The 15,047-nt window shown below is 38.0% G+C and overlaps 1 protein-coding gene across 1 annotated transcript in view; it reads left to right on the top strand.

Annotated features, from left to right (window-relative positions):
• ATP8A (ATPase phospholipid transporting 8A1) overlaps nt 1-15,047 on the top strand; it is a 1,160,338-nt gene that overhangs the window by 100,234 nt on the left and 1,045,057 nt on the right. The window lies entirely within an intron of this gene.

The following is a 15,047-nucleotide window of genomic DNA, read 5'->3' as shown; positions in this document are numbered from 1 at the left end:
AGAGATTAGCCTTTATGATGATCTCAAGAAAACTCACCTAAAAAAAAAAAAAATGGAACCATTTAAAACTAGTAAGGGCTGATTGAATAGATTTAAAATCCAGGGACCCGCAAGTGCAGATCAAGGAGCCGAAACTCAACAAAATAACTTGTTAAAATTATTGAAGAGGGGTATTATGTGTTATACTTCTCAACAAGTTTTTAACATAAATGAAGGACCTTTTTGGAAATGAATGCCTAAAAGAAGTTTCATATTGAAAGAAGGAAAAAACATGCTAGGTTTCAAAGCGGTGAAGGATCGGTTGACTTTGTTGTTGGGTGTAAACGCTGTGAGGAATTTAAAATTAAAACCCCTTTTAATTTACTAGGAAGAGGGCCAAAGTACCATCCAAAATCAACACATTTTTCATGATTAAATTCATCAATTAAATTAAATAAATTAAAATCAATTTAGATCAATTAAATTCATGATTGTAATTGGAATTTTGTTTAATTTTGATTCGTAAGTAATTACCACATAATTATATATGTAATGCAGAATATTTTATATGTACAAATATTTGAATATTAAATATTTTGACCGACATTTGTGCATCTTTTCACTACCGTTTATTATTGATTAGGAAATATCATATGGCACTGACCGCAACTCACAAATACATATGTTACTTTATTGGAATGTGGCACTTGGCGCAGATTCGCTTAGTGCTCTGTTTTTCCCTGCTTAACGCTGATAATTCAACGTTAAGTGGGGGTCACCTGTACTGGCTTATGTTACCCATCTGTGGAATTCAATGGAAAAGTTTGTTGAAACTCAAGCAGTTGCTCTTGACATTTCAAAGGTTTTTGATAATGTTTGGCACAAAGGTCTTCTGAATAAGCTTCCATAAGATGGAAGCTTATTTAGAAAACCTTTATATCAAACACGATCAGTTGCCAATCTATCATATGGGTTGCCAACTGTTTTTTGTAATTGGTTATCCACTGTTTTCTCTCACTACTCACTGTGAGTGATGGCTCTCTGTATTATAACTTCTCCATTAATGCTTCTGTTTCCCAACGTTCAGTTCTGTCTACCACTCTTTTCCTCTTGTATATTAATGACCTTACATTGATCGGAAATGCCAGCCATAGTTTTGCTGATAATAACACTGTGCATTCTTCCTTCCAGTTTCAGAAATCTTGCCCTGCACAACACCTTTAGCTTCTTGAATATCCAGTACCGATTCTTTAAATATTGATCCAGGTTAGTGGAGAAAAGATAATTCAGTTAATTTCAATCCTTCTAAAACTCAGTCCTATCTTATATCTAGCAAAAAGGATCTTGCGGCTCCTATGGTTATCTTCTACGATACTCAAATTTCTAGACAAAATCATATATCTCTATTTAGAAATTACTCCATTTACTTTCTTGTTTATTTTAGTTTACTTTCTTTCAATTTAGTTTACTTTCTTTCAATTTAGTTTGCTTATTTTCATGCATTATTCTGCTTTTATGTGTGGTTTGAGGCTACTTTGTGGCCTATTTTACTTTAAAGAGTAGCAGTTGCTGTTTAGTAAATTTTACTTCTCATTCACTGTAGTATTCTTTCATTCAAATTCACTTTAACTGTTTGTTAATGTTGTTTTCCTTCACTTACTTATTAACATTCATAAGCACCATAGAATTATTTAAATACATTTTAAATTTAAAAAAATTTTTTCTTAGTTTACTGTTTTTGTAAATAAAATGGAATTTACAAAAAAGAAAATTCACTCTTTAAATTCCTAATATGTATCTAGTCTTAAACTTGCTGTTCTAACAGTTCAGAGATCAGAAAACATAATTAAAATGACTCAATGATTAGTGCTCTCTCAGGTGGGGGGTTTCATTCAGTATGAAAGTCACTTGAAGTGAGTCCTTTCGAATTTAGAAGTTTTGCAAATGAAAAACTATTTGGATAAATGTTTTTAAATATTAAATTTTTCCTATTTCATCTTATATGTGAATAGGTAGAGTGAGATTATTGTCAAATATAAGATCAAAAATTTGTTTAAAAAATTAAGTAATTAAAATAAAAAAAAAACATAAAAACTAGTATTACTTGAAGAAATGGTACAAGGAAGCAAGCTTATTCAGATAAACTAAAAAAAAAAAAAAAATCTGTTTATACTCCAACATTACCACTGAGTTATAGGAGTTTACAATTAATCATTTCGACAATGAATACAATCATCAACCCCAGGGGCTCACATCTGGTGATTCTCTCTCTCTCTCTCTCTCTCTCTCTCTCTCTCTCTCTCTCTCTCTTGGGGTAATTTAGAAAAATTTTTTTTTTGGCTGGTGCAGCATAAGCCTCAGGCTTCCTTGTGCCATATGGCTAATAATAATAATAATAATAATAATTAACCATATATAGCAGTCACGTAGGCTTCAATCTCAGTTCATTGAAATGTGTATGCTATCACTTGACCTCTCAGCTACTCCAAGCCTTTTATGCTATAACATCTTCAATATCTTTGTGTATATCTTACTTCTGGATCTGAATTGCAGAGAATTTCTTCCATTTCAATATTCCTTCTTTCTTCCATTTAAGCCCACATCAGCTTGAACCTTGACAAAAGATTGTGCCCTCCTATGTAGAAATAATATTGATGATGGTATATAAAACTTAATGTCCAAGTTTGCAGATGATACAAAGGTTGGCAGGGTTGTTAAGGATACTACTGACGCTATGCTGCCGCAACAGGATCTGGAAAGGTTGAGCAGATGGGCTGAGAGGTGGCAAATGAAGTTTAACATTGACAAATGTAAAGTACTACATATAGGAAACAGCAACCCCAGAGCAACGTATCAACTCTGTGGTACTACACTGACAGTGGTAGAGAATAAAAAGGACCTGGGGATAATTGTGCAGGCAGATATGAAGTTCTCTGAGCAGTGCAGATGGGCTGTAAGAGTAGCTCATGGTGTCTTGTCAAGATATACAGGAATTTTTCTAGCAGGGATAAGGAGGCGATTATTCTCTTGTATAAGGCAATGGTCAGGTCACACCTTGAGTACTGTATACAGGTCTGGAGACCTCATTTCAAGAAGGATGTAGAGCTGCTGGAACGAGTACAGAGAAGGGCAACAAGATTAGTGAATGGAACAAAGGGTTGCTCTTACGAAGAAAGGCTTAAGTTTTGCAAATTACAGTGTCTGGAGACTAGGCACTGGCGAGGTGATCTGATAGAGGTGTATAAAGCCTTGAATGGTGTGAGCATGCTCAATGCTGATGGGATTCTTCCTCTAGCTCAGAATGATCACCTGAGAGGGCATAAATTCAAATTGAGGAAAGACAGATGTAGGATAGACGTGCGGAAATTTGCCTTTAGCCAGCGGGTGGTTGGTTGGTGGAACAGACTGCCATCCCTTGTGGTGGAGGTTGATAGCCTAAATAAGTTTAAGGCTCAGCTGGACAGGTATTTCGAACGAACGGAGGGGTGAAGTGGAAGTTTTTTTTTTTTTTTTTTTTTTTTTTTGACTGATGCTGCATAAGCTTGCTTTCTTGCATCATATGTCTCTACTAATGCTATTGGTAATCTAGTGAAAGTGTTTAATATTGATGAAACTGGCTAATTTTGTGAAAGAATAACTTATCATGCGTATATTGCTAAGAAAAAAAAAAACTGTGCTAGGTTTTAAAGGCAGCTGAGGTTTGGCTGTCTGTGATAGTTGGTGGTAATGCTGTGGGAGGGACTGAATGTAAGCTGAAATCTTTACTTGGGTACATCAAAAAAAATATTTGGGCACTGAAGCACATGTGGTGTCATGTCATTATATGGATGTCAGTTTGGGTTACAGTTCCCATATATTCAAAGCATATTTTGGGCACTATTTCATCATTCAGTTGAAAGACTGTTGGTAAACCAAAGGAACTCTCTCTTCAAAATTTTGCTGTTCTTTATTGCCCCAAGTCATTCTTCCACAATTGGATGAATCACATCCTAGCATCAAGGTTGCATCTTCACCACCATCCACATCAGGGAATAAGTAATTTCCCAATGTGGTTGGATCAGAGAGTTTTGGCAATCTTCAACACGTACTCTTTCTCTCTTTAGCATTAGCATTAGCATTAGTAGAGGCATTTGATGCAAGAAAGCAAGCTTATGCAGCATCAGCCAAAAAAAAAAAAAAAAAACCCCCTTCCACTTCACCCCTCTGTTCGTTCAAAATACCTGTCCAGCTGAGCCTTAAACTTATTTAGGCTATCAACCTCCACCACAAGGGATGGCAGTCTGTTCCACCAACCAACCACCCGCTGGCTAAAGGCAAATTTCCGCACGTCTATCCTACATCTGTCTTTCCTCAATTTGAATTTATGCCCTCTCAGGTGATTTTTCTGAGCTAGAGGAAGAATCCCATCAGCATTGAGCATGCTTAAACCATTCAAGGCTTTATACACCTCTATCAGATCACCTCGCTGGTGCCTAGTCTCCAGACACTGTAATTTGCAAAACTTAAGCCTTTCTTCGTAAGAGCACCCCTTTGTTCCATTCACTAATCTTGTTGCCCTTCTCTGTACTCTTTCCAGCAGCTCTACATCCTTCTTGAAATGAGGCCTCCAGACCTGTATACAGTACTCTAGGTGTGGCCTGACCATTGCCTTATACAATGGAATAATCACCTCCTTATCCCTGCTGGAAAAATTCCTGTATATCATTGACAATACTCCATGAGCTACTCTTGCAGCCCGTCTGCACTGCTCAGAGAACTTCATATCTGCCTGCACAATCACCCCCAAGTCCCTTTCATTCTCTACCACTGTCAGTGTAGTACCACAGAGTTGATACGTTGCTCTGGGGTTGCTTTTTCCCATGTGTAGTACTTTACATTTGTCAATGTTAAACTTCATTTGCCACCTCTCAGCCCATCTGCTCAACCTTTCCAGATCCTGTTGCAGCAGCATAGTGTCAGTAGTGTCCTTGACAACCCTGCCAACCTTTGTATCATCTGCAAACTTGGACATTAAGCTTGATATACCATCATCAATATCATTTATAAATACAGAAAACAATAATGGACCCAACACTGAGCCCTGAGGGACTCCACTAATAACATTAGTCCATGATGAGCAGTGTCCATTGATTACCACTCTCTGTCTTCTCCCCCTCAACCACCCCTTTATCCATAGCAGCAATTTGCCTCCAATGTCACACTGCTCCAATTTGTGTAGCAGTCTTCCATGTGCAACAGTATCAAAAGCCTTTCTAAGATCCAAGTATATAATATCAAAGTTATTCCCTGCATCCAGTTCTTTTGTGACTGCATCATAGTATCCAATCAAGTTGGTCAGGCAAGACTTCCCCTTAACAAAACCATGCTGTGTCTGAGCTATAACTGAAGTCTTGTCTAAATGATCCTGCAGTGCTTCTTTAACCAGTGCCTCCATTAATTTTCCTGGAACAGAAGTTAAGCTCACAGGTCTATAATTACTTGTGTCAACCTTTGATCCTCCTTTGTGAATTGGGGTCACATTTGCACATTTCCAGTCTATGGGTACCTCCCCTGAGTCCAAGGAAGCTCTCATAATTATGGCTAAGGGTTTGCTTACTTTCTTTGCTGCCTCCTTTAATATAACTGGATAGATCCCATCCACCCCGGGTGCCTTTCTTGTGTTTATCTTCAACAGTTTCTCCTCCACTTTACTCCCAGTTATTTCAAGATTCTGTAGCTTACTGCTAGAGTTGAATACACCTCTGGCATTCCCCTTGCTGAATAACTCCTCATGTGTGAATGTCGATGCAAAATATTCATTTAGTTTGTTAGCTACCTGAGCAGGATCATCAACAGTTGACCCATCAATATCAAGTGGACCAATCTGATTCATCCCCTTCCTTCTAGAGTTTACATAAGTAAAGAACTCTTTGCTGTTTTTCTTTGCATCCCTTGCCAAGGATTTCTCGTAATCTGCCTTCGCCTGCCTAACCTCCTTTGTAACTTGGTTGCATATCAACTTGTATCTATCATAGGCTTCTGTGTCATGTGTTAATTTGTAAGTATCCCATGCATTTTTCTTCTCTGCCATATGCCTCATTAGTTCATCTGACATCCATTTTGGCCTAAACCTTGAACAATATTTCTTAGTTGGTATGTAAAGCCTAGTAGCTTCCAAGATAAGTTCTTTGAATGCTTCCCATTTTGAATTTGCTGTTGGTAACATCATCAGTTGGTCCCACTGTATAGAATTTAAATACTGTCTCAGTCCATCGTAGTCGCCTTTACGGAAGCAATAACCCTTCCCTTTACCCCTAATGGTAGTTACTTCTTTCAGTAAATCCCACTTCAGCACACTGTGATCACTGCCACCTAGTGGTTCATTTATCTGCAGATTCTTAATGCATGAAGAATCACTGCTGATAATCAAATCAAGAGTATTACTCCCTCTAGTTGCCTCCCGAACATGCTGATGTAGTAAACAATCATCCAATAAATCCACAAAAGCCCTGCTAGTGTGTGAGTAACCAGCCCCCAAATTCCAGTCAATATCTGGGAAATTAAAATCTCCCATTATAAGACTCTCTGATTTACTGGCCCACTCTATTTCCCTGTACAGTTCCTTATTATACTCATCAGAGTCATTAGGCCTATAGCACACTCCTACTCTCAATTTTGATCTCCCAATGCTTATGTCTCTCTACAGGATATTTGTTCAAGCTATCTGAACTATAAGGAGGGATGACCTAACATGAAGGCTATCTGGAAGTGCTGCATCTGTGATTCAGTAAAAATGTTGCAGTTGCCTGGGATGAGATCAAATCTGTGAATGGTGTTTGGAAGAATCCATGTTGTCAAATTGTCAACAGCTTTCATGGGTTTCGGGATATAGTTTGGAAAGAAGCCACTGAAGTCATTCACTTTGCTTGGTAACTGGACCTTGAGTTTTTTTTTTTTTTTATATTTAATGAAGAAATCTTAAAATCGAGAGATGTATTAGAACCTGTAAAACTTAGTATCGTGCATGGCTGAGATGACAGATGATCCTTGTTGACATTAGACTTGAATTTCTGCAGAATGTAATTTTTGGGAAATACATGTGAAGGAGGGTTTCTCCTTCACATGAAGAAGGAATAAATGAGGAAGAGAAGAAGTTGGTTCTGTGAGTTTGGAATTGAACAGTAGATGGATGCTGGCTGGTTTGTAGCACATTTTTTGGACCAGTTTGGAAGAGAGTGGGGAAATTACAAATGCCAGTTCAGAACAGTGGAAGTATTTGTAGAAAAGGCATGCAGCAGAAACTGAACATCAGTGAGGCAAAGAATGGAGAGCTTATAAAATTGATTAATCTGACTGTTCTCTTTTGAATGGAGTCTAGAAGTTTGAGAAAGAGGTTTTAGGGGCACCATCCCAGATGTACGAACAGTATTCAATGGTAGGGCGATTGGAAATTTGTACAGAGTGAGTAGTTGTTTAGAAGAAAAATAATGCTGAAAATGAAAAAGAAAACCCATTTTTTGATGTAGAGGAAACTATATTTGATGTACTTGCTATGAGAGATAAGTCAAGGTAATCCCTAATAGAGATGGGACCTTGTCTAGAAATCTAAGTGTCATCAAAGATGAGCGTAGGAGCAGTAGATTTTTTTTAACATCAAATAAAACAGGACAAAGTTTTAGAAGGATTGAAGCTAACAGAAGTTTGTCTCATTGGAGAATTACCTGGCATTTGCAGTTTAGGAATTGGTGGTGGATGCCCAAGAAGTTGAGGCAGTGTGTGTAGGGCTTCATAAAGTGAAAGGTTTCTCAGATTGGAAGGTCGAATGTAGATTGCTATCGTCAGCAAACCTATAAATAGGATTTCGAGTCAGAAAGAAGATCATCAATATACACAAGTTAAAAAGTGGAGAAAACTGAACCATGGGGAATGCCAGCATTACTGGAGCAGACAGAAGACAGAGTTGTCTGCCTTCACTCATATTGAACAATCATAAACAAAAGTGGCTACCCAGTTGCAAAAAACAGTACACAATCCAAAAAATGGGAGCTCATTTAGCAGACCTTTATGCAAAGTGCAATAAAAAGTGATATAAGTGTCAAGAGCAGCTGCTTGCATTTAATCAAACTTTTTCATTGCATTTGTCCAAAAATGATAACATAAGTCAATATATATCATGGTGGATTGACACTGACAGAGCTGATATTGAGGATCATTGATGGAAGGTTTCGAGATAGGCTAGGAGTTAGCATCGATGGATTGTTTTGTGATAGGGCAGGAGTTAGCATTGATGGATTGTTTCTCCATTAATTTGGGAAGAGCTGTACTTGTTGACTGTTAATTTGGCCAATAAGTATTTTAATTGGAAAAATTTATTTTTATTTTTAATTGGAAATCTTCTTTATATTTCGAGGGTACAGCTCTAAAACATGTTCGCAGGCCAGCCGCTAGTTAGCACACTGGACCGAACATATTGGTAACTTAGGAGGTTTCCAGATCAGCTAGTGTATAATCTTTGCTACCTCTACCTCTGCTCTACTCTACCAGATAGTGACTGGAGGGTGTCTGAGTAGTGTGTATGTGGGGGGGGGCATTATCGAGGCCACGTTATGTCATGTCAGGGATCCGGGTATATTCTTACTTTGGTACACCATATCCAAAAATTTCATTACTTCATGCAGCATATCCCACCCACTCTTTCCTTACTATTGAATACACCATGAACTGTCAAACTAATAGAGTAAACTTATCTGTGAAAAGATCTAAACCTTCCAAATGAATGAGTATTTTGCATCTACATTCACACATGAGGAATTATTAAGGTTTGAAAATGGTAGAAGGTTATCAAATTGTAGCAGGATACTTATTGATTTTGTAATAACTGAGAGCAAAGTGGAGGAGAAATTGTTGAAGTTAAACATAAGAAAAGCACCTGGGGTAGTAGTAGTAGTAGTAGTAGTAGTAGTAGTGGCACATGATGCAAGAAAGCAAGTGTAGGAGCTTATGCAGCATCAGCCAAAAAAAAAAAAAAAAAAATCACACCATTCCCTCCAAATGCCTGTCCAGTTCCTCCTTAAATTTATTTAACCTATCAACTTCCACAACGACAGATGGAAGTTTGTTCCAGCAATTAACCACCCGCTGGCTAAAGGCAAATTTCCGCACATCTATTCTACTTCTATCCTTTCTTAATTTGAACTTATGTCCCCGTAGGTTCGTAATCTGAACAAGTGGAAGGATCCCATCAGAATTCAGCGTGCTCAACCCATTCAAGGCCTTATAGACCTCAATCAGATCACCGTGCAGGTGCCTAGTCTCCAGCCACTGCAATTTGCAGAACTTAAGCCTCTCTTCGTAAGAGAATCCCTTCATTCCCCTCACCAATCGTGTTGCTCTTCTCTGTACACGCTCAAGCAAATCTACATACTTCCTAAAATGAGGCCTCCAGACCTGTACGCAGTACTCAAGGCGTGGCCTGACCATTGTCTTATACAGAGGGACAATCACCTCCTTTTCCCTGCTAGCAAAATTCCTATATATCATGGGATCTATCCAGTTATATTAAAGGAGGCGGCAAAGCAACTAAGCAAACCCTTAGCCATAATTTTTGAGCACCCTTGGACTCAGGGGAGGTTCCCACAGACTGGAGATGTGCAAATGTATCCCCAATTCACAAAGGGGGATCGAAGGGTGACACGAGTAATTACAGACCAGTTAGTTTAACTTCTGTTCCGGATAAAATAATGGAGTCACTGGTTAAAGATGCATTGCAGGATCATCTAGACAAGACTGCAGCAATAATTCAGACACAGCATGGGTGTGTTAAGGGAAAGTCTTGTCTGACAAATTTGATAGGATATTATGATGTGGTTACAAAGGAACTGGATGCAAAAAATAATTTTTATTTCATATATTTGGATTTCAGGAAAGCTTTTGACACTGTTGCGCATGAAAGACTATTGTACAAATTGGAGCAGAATGGTATTAAGGGTAAGTTGCTACAATGGATAAACGGATGGTTAAGTGGGAGAAGACAGAGGGTGATAATCAATGGATGCTGCTCTTCATGGACTAATGTTATTAGTGGAGTCCAACAGGGTTCGGTGTTGGGTCCACTGTTGTTTTGTATATTTATCAATGATATTGATGAAGGTATATCAGGCTTAATGTCGAAGTTTGCAGATGATACAAAGTTGGCAAGGTTGTTAATGACAGTGTGCTACTGCAACAGGATCTAGATAATTTGGGCAGATGGGCTAAGAAGTGGCAACTGAAGTTTAACCTTGACAAATGCAAAGTACTGCATATGGGTAGAAGTAACCCCAGAGAAACGTACCAACTGTGTGGTACTACACTTAAGGTGGTTGAAAATGAAAAAGACCTGGGAGTAATTGTGCAGTCAGATATGAAGTTTTCTAAGCAATGCAGACAGGCTGCCAGGGCAGGTCATGGGGTTTTGTCAATGATATATAGGAATTTTGCTAGCAGGGAAAAGGAGGTGATTATCCCTCTGTATAAGGCAATGGTCAGGCCACGCCTTAAGTACTGCATACAGGTCTGGAGGCCTCATTTTAGGAAGGATGTAGATTTACTTGAGCGTGTACAGAGAAGGGCAACAAGATTGGTGAGGGGAATGAAGGGATCCTCTTACCAAGAGAGGCTTAAGTTTTGCAAATTGCAGTGGCTGGAGACTAGGCACCTGCGCGGTGATCTGATTGAGGTGTATAAGGCCTTGAATGGGTTGAGCATGCTGAATTTTGATGGGATCCTTCCACTTGTTCAGATTATGAACCCAAGGGGGCATAAATTCAAATTAAGAAAAGACAGATGTAGAATAGATATGCGGAAATTTGCCTTTAGCCAGCGGGTGGTTAATTGCTGGAACAAACTTCCATCTGTTGTTGTGGAAGTTGATAGGTTGAATAAATTTAAGGAGGAACTGGACAGGCATTTGGAGGGAATGGTGTAATTTTTTTTGGCTGATGCTGCATAAGCTCATACACATGCTTTCTTGCATCACATGCCACTACTACTACTATTGTCTTGTGTCATTTCTGCTTCTTGTGCCTCTGCTACTACTTTCCCCGTGACGTTTCCCTTTATGGGTTCCTATGCAATTCACATTCCTTTAGCTGTTACCTACCTCCCCTAAATATTTGTACCAATATTTTTGAGACACCCTGTATATGAGAAAATTTCCTAGTAGAGGGAATATTACCACTAGAATAAGTGTAAGAAGGTGACAAAACAGTAGCAAGCTTAGGAGGAGCCCTGATTTTGAGAATGTGCAGAAAAATGCCATCAGGACCTGGAGATTTCTTGACATCAAGAAATTAGTATTAGTAGAGGCATACGATGCAAGAAAGCAAGGTTATGCAGCATCAGCCAAAAAAAAAAAAAAAAAAAATCCTCCCATTTCACCCCTCCATTTGTTCCAAATGCCTGTCCAGCTCAGCTTTAAATTTATTTAGGCTATTAGCTTCCACAACAAAAGATGAACGCCTGTTCCATCAATCAACTACCCGCTGGCTAAAGGCAAATTTCTGCAGATCTATTCTACAACTATCTTTCCTCAGTTTGAAACTGTGCCCCCTCAAGTTCTTAGTCTGAGCAAGAGGAAGAATCCCATCAGCATTCAGCTTGCTCAACCCATTCACCTCAATCAGATCACCTCGCAGATGCCTACTCTCCAGGTGCTGCTGCAACCTTTCTTGGTAAGAGCACCCCTTTGTTCCCCTCACCAATCTTGTTGCCCTTCTTTGTACTCATTCTAGCAACTCTACACCCTTCCTAAAATGAGGTCTACAGACCTGTACATAGTTCTCTAGGTGTGGCCTGACCATTGCCTCGTATAATGGGATAAACACCTCCCTGTCTCAGCTAGCAAAATTCCTATATATCATTGACAAGACTCCATGACCTGCCCTGGCAGCCCGTCTGCACTGCTCAGCGAACTTCGTATATGACTGCACAATTACCCCCAGGTCTTTTTCACTTTCTACTTCCCTGAGTGTAGTACTACACAGATGGTACATTTCTCTTTGGTTAGTTCAGTTATTGAATCATGACATCATGCAGAAAAATGCCAACACTGGCATCAGAATATTTAAAACACTAATCCACCCAAGGAAAAGAAGAATAGAAATCTAACAGATCATTAAATTTTGTATCCTTGTAATGTTAAATATATAATTAAAAATTTCAACATGAGATTGAGGTGACCACACTAGAAAGGCTCCATTGGGTTTGATTTTGGTTATTATGGCGCATGGGCGACTAAGACCATGATGCGCCAAGTCCAACTCCATTGGGGAAATAGACCCTCACCAAATTATGATCTGAGGTGCCTAGAGGACTGACTGTGTACTTCGAAGGGTTGTTTGTGTGAAAAAGATCATGAGTGTTGGCTGTGCAGTTAGGTTTGTCTGGTATTCTGGTAGGTAAACAAACAAGCTGTGTGAGGTCATTAGTAATTGCAAAATCCATCTTGACTAGGTGGGTCTTTGTTACTAGAAAACAGAAGCCAGCTGGACTTCTGAATGTTAAAATTGCCAAAGAGATCGCCTCACTGTTAGGAAAGTTTGATTGGAGAAAGTTGAGTTTCAAGCAGAGGAAGTCAGAGAGTTTCAAGTAATGATTAGTGAAGTTAGGAGAATGATAGAGCAGCAGATAAATTTGGCAGAGTGGGGTAGAGATATTTTAAGCCAGAGAAGATTGAAAAGAAGAGATCCCAAATTGCAAGTTTTTGACAGGGAATATCAGAGTGGACATATGCACAAGTACCACCTTTGAAGTGAAAGGAATCATATAGTAAATAATTAGGTAAACTGGGATGATCAAGTGATGACCATTCAGCTGATAATTGGGATTATGTCAGAAAAAGTAAGTTGGGCTTTGCAGACTGTAAGTGGAATTGTACATTATTGAGATTAACTATATAATATCGGTGTAGATACACCATAGTTTACCATAAATTTGAACTATGTATGTAGTGTAAAAAGCATTGTTTTAATTGTATCTCATATTGTGGTTGCCTTCACAACAAGATAACTGGTATTGCACTACTTCAAATAAATAACGCTTCTCTATTAGAGAAGACTGCTGTTAGTTATATTATATTCAGAGGATACCAGAGGAAAATATATAACAGCAGTCTTCTCTACTAGAGAAGCGTTATTTATTTTAAATAGTGCAATACCAGCTATCTCATTGTGAAGGCAACCACAATATGAGATACAATTAAAACAATGCTTTTTACACTACATACATAGTTCAAATTTATGGGTAAACTATGGTGTATCTACACCGTTATTATATAGTTAATTACCTAAACCCATAAGAAATTATGCCTTGTGCATTTCACATTCTAATAAATTATTGAGATTGGAACTGTTAGGAAATTTTTTGTAGTTTAGATCTTTTTTGTAGATAAGTTTTTTCTATTAGTTTAACTATTCTTGATGTTTCAGTAGATAAACTAAAATTAAAGGGGAGGGGAAACATGTTATATGAAGTAATGAAATTTAGGGATATAGCCTACACACACAGCAAGAATATACCTTGCTTTTAGACACAATCTGGAATCAAAAGCCCTTTGCATAAAAGCTACTTGGACTTCCTCTATCGACTGTGACAGAGTAGAGGCAGTGAGATTATGCAGTAGTTGATCTTGATGCGTCCTATCAAATTACCAATAGGTTCAGTCAAGTGGACTAACTAGTGGCTACTCTGTGAACACCATTTTAGAGTGTATCCTTGAAATGTAAGGAAGATTAGATCTCACTGTGAACATGAGGCATGTTAACAAAGAATGGCGACTATTTATAGACACTTCTAAGGTTAGCCTTAAGGCTGTGTTATTAGACAATGGAAATATGCTGCTTTCAATACCTCTTGCATATGCTGTCCATAAAAAAGAAACGTGCAAACATGAAGAACATCCTCTTAGGTATACACTATCAGAAGTATGTTTGTTTGTTTGTTATTTGGTTTTTAGGAGCATTAGCAACTAAGGCCATATTGCTCCGGGATATACGGTGGTCATTCTCTTGACCTTTCCACATCCTCCGTATTTGGTGGTGACGGGCTCGAACCCCGGTCTAATCAAGAAGCGTGTGCTACGCACTGCTGCTCCTTCCCACCTGGCTACGGAGGCGCCATCAGAAGTATGAGTGTCAGGTATGTGATGATTTAAAGGTAATTGCCATTTTATTAGGACTACAAAAGAGTTACATTAAGTATTGTTGCTTTCTCTGTGAGTGGGATAGTTGGTCCATAACCTCAAAAGACATTGGCCATACAACATGATGGAAGAGATGAGGGTTGCCAGAGCTTTGCTCAAGAGACTAAACATGGGTTTAACACCTCAAGCCTCCAGTAAGCTAAGTGTTGGTATTGCACTGGTTGATGAGAATCATCTTACACCTATTAGTTGAGAAAGAAGAAGCTATTAGTTGATAAAGAAGAAGCTATTAGTTGATATGGAATAAACTTCCTTCTGGTGTTTTAGAAGTGGGTAGTTTGAATAAATTCAAGGAAGAACTAGACAAACTGTTAGAGGGAATAGACCGATGATGTGGGAATTGTTTTTATTTTTTATTTTTATTTATTTATTTATTGTTTCTATTTTATTTTATTTTTTTTTTTGGTTGATGTTTGAAGCTTGCTTTCTTGCATCATTTTCACTATTAATAGTAATATCTGGAATGTTAAAAGAACCCAATATAAGACATTCTGATCTACTGGCCCACTCTACCTGTCTATATAGTTCTTCATTATACTATACAGTCAATTGGTCTATAGCAATAATTTTTTTTAATATTTTATCCATCATTTTGAAACAAGATGGCTGCCATTTGTTTGCAAAATTTAGTCATGTTTGAAACACTTTTGTTTACAATATGATCAAAACAAAATTTACAATACTTGTTATAAAATGCAAAATTGTGTCATTACACCAAAATCATCCTCATTTGTTGAATACTGTATTTAAATATCTGTTGATGCAGAAACTATTCAATATGAAGAATTTCAATTTCTGAATTGCTGTTATACTAGTTTTCATTACAAAAACCACTGTAATATAAAAGTAA

The sequence above is a fragment of the Mastigoproctus giganteus genome, chromosome 2 (genome assembly GCF_048544385.1).
Source record: "Mastigoproctus giganteus isolate SK-2022 chromosome 2, ASM4854438v1, whole genome shotgun sequence".
In the NCBI taxonomy this organism is placed as follows: Eukaryota; Metazoa; Arthropoda; class Arachnida; order Uropygi; family Thelyphonidae; genus Mastigoproctus; species Mastigoproctus giganteus.
This window is presented reverse-complemented; position numbering and strand designations above follow the sequence as displayed.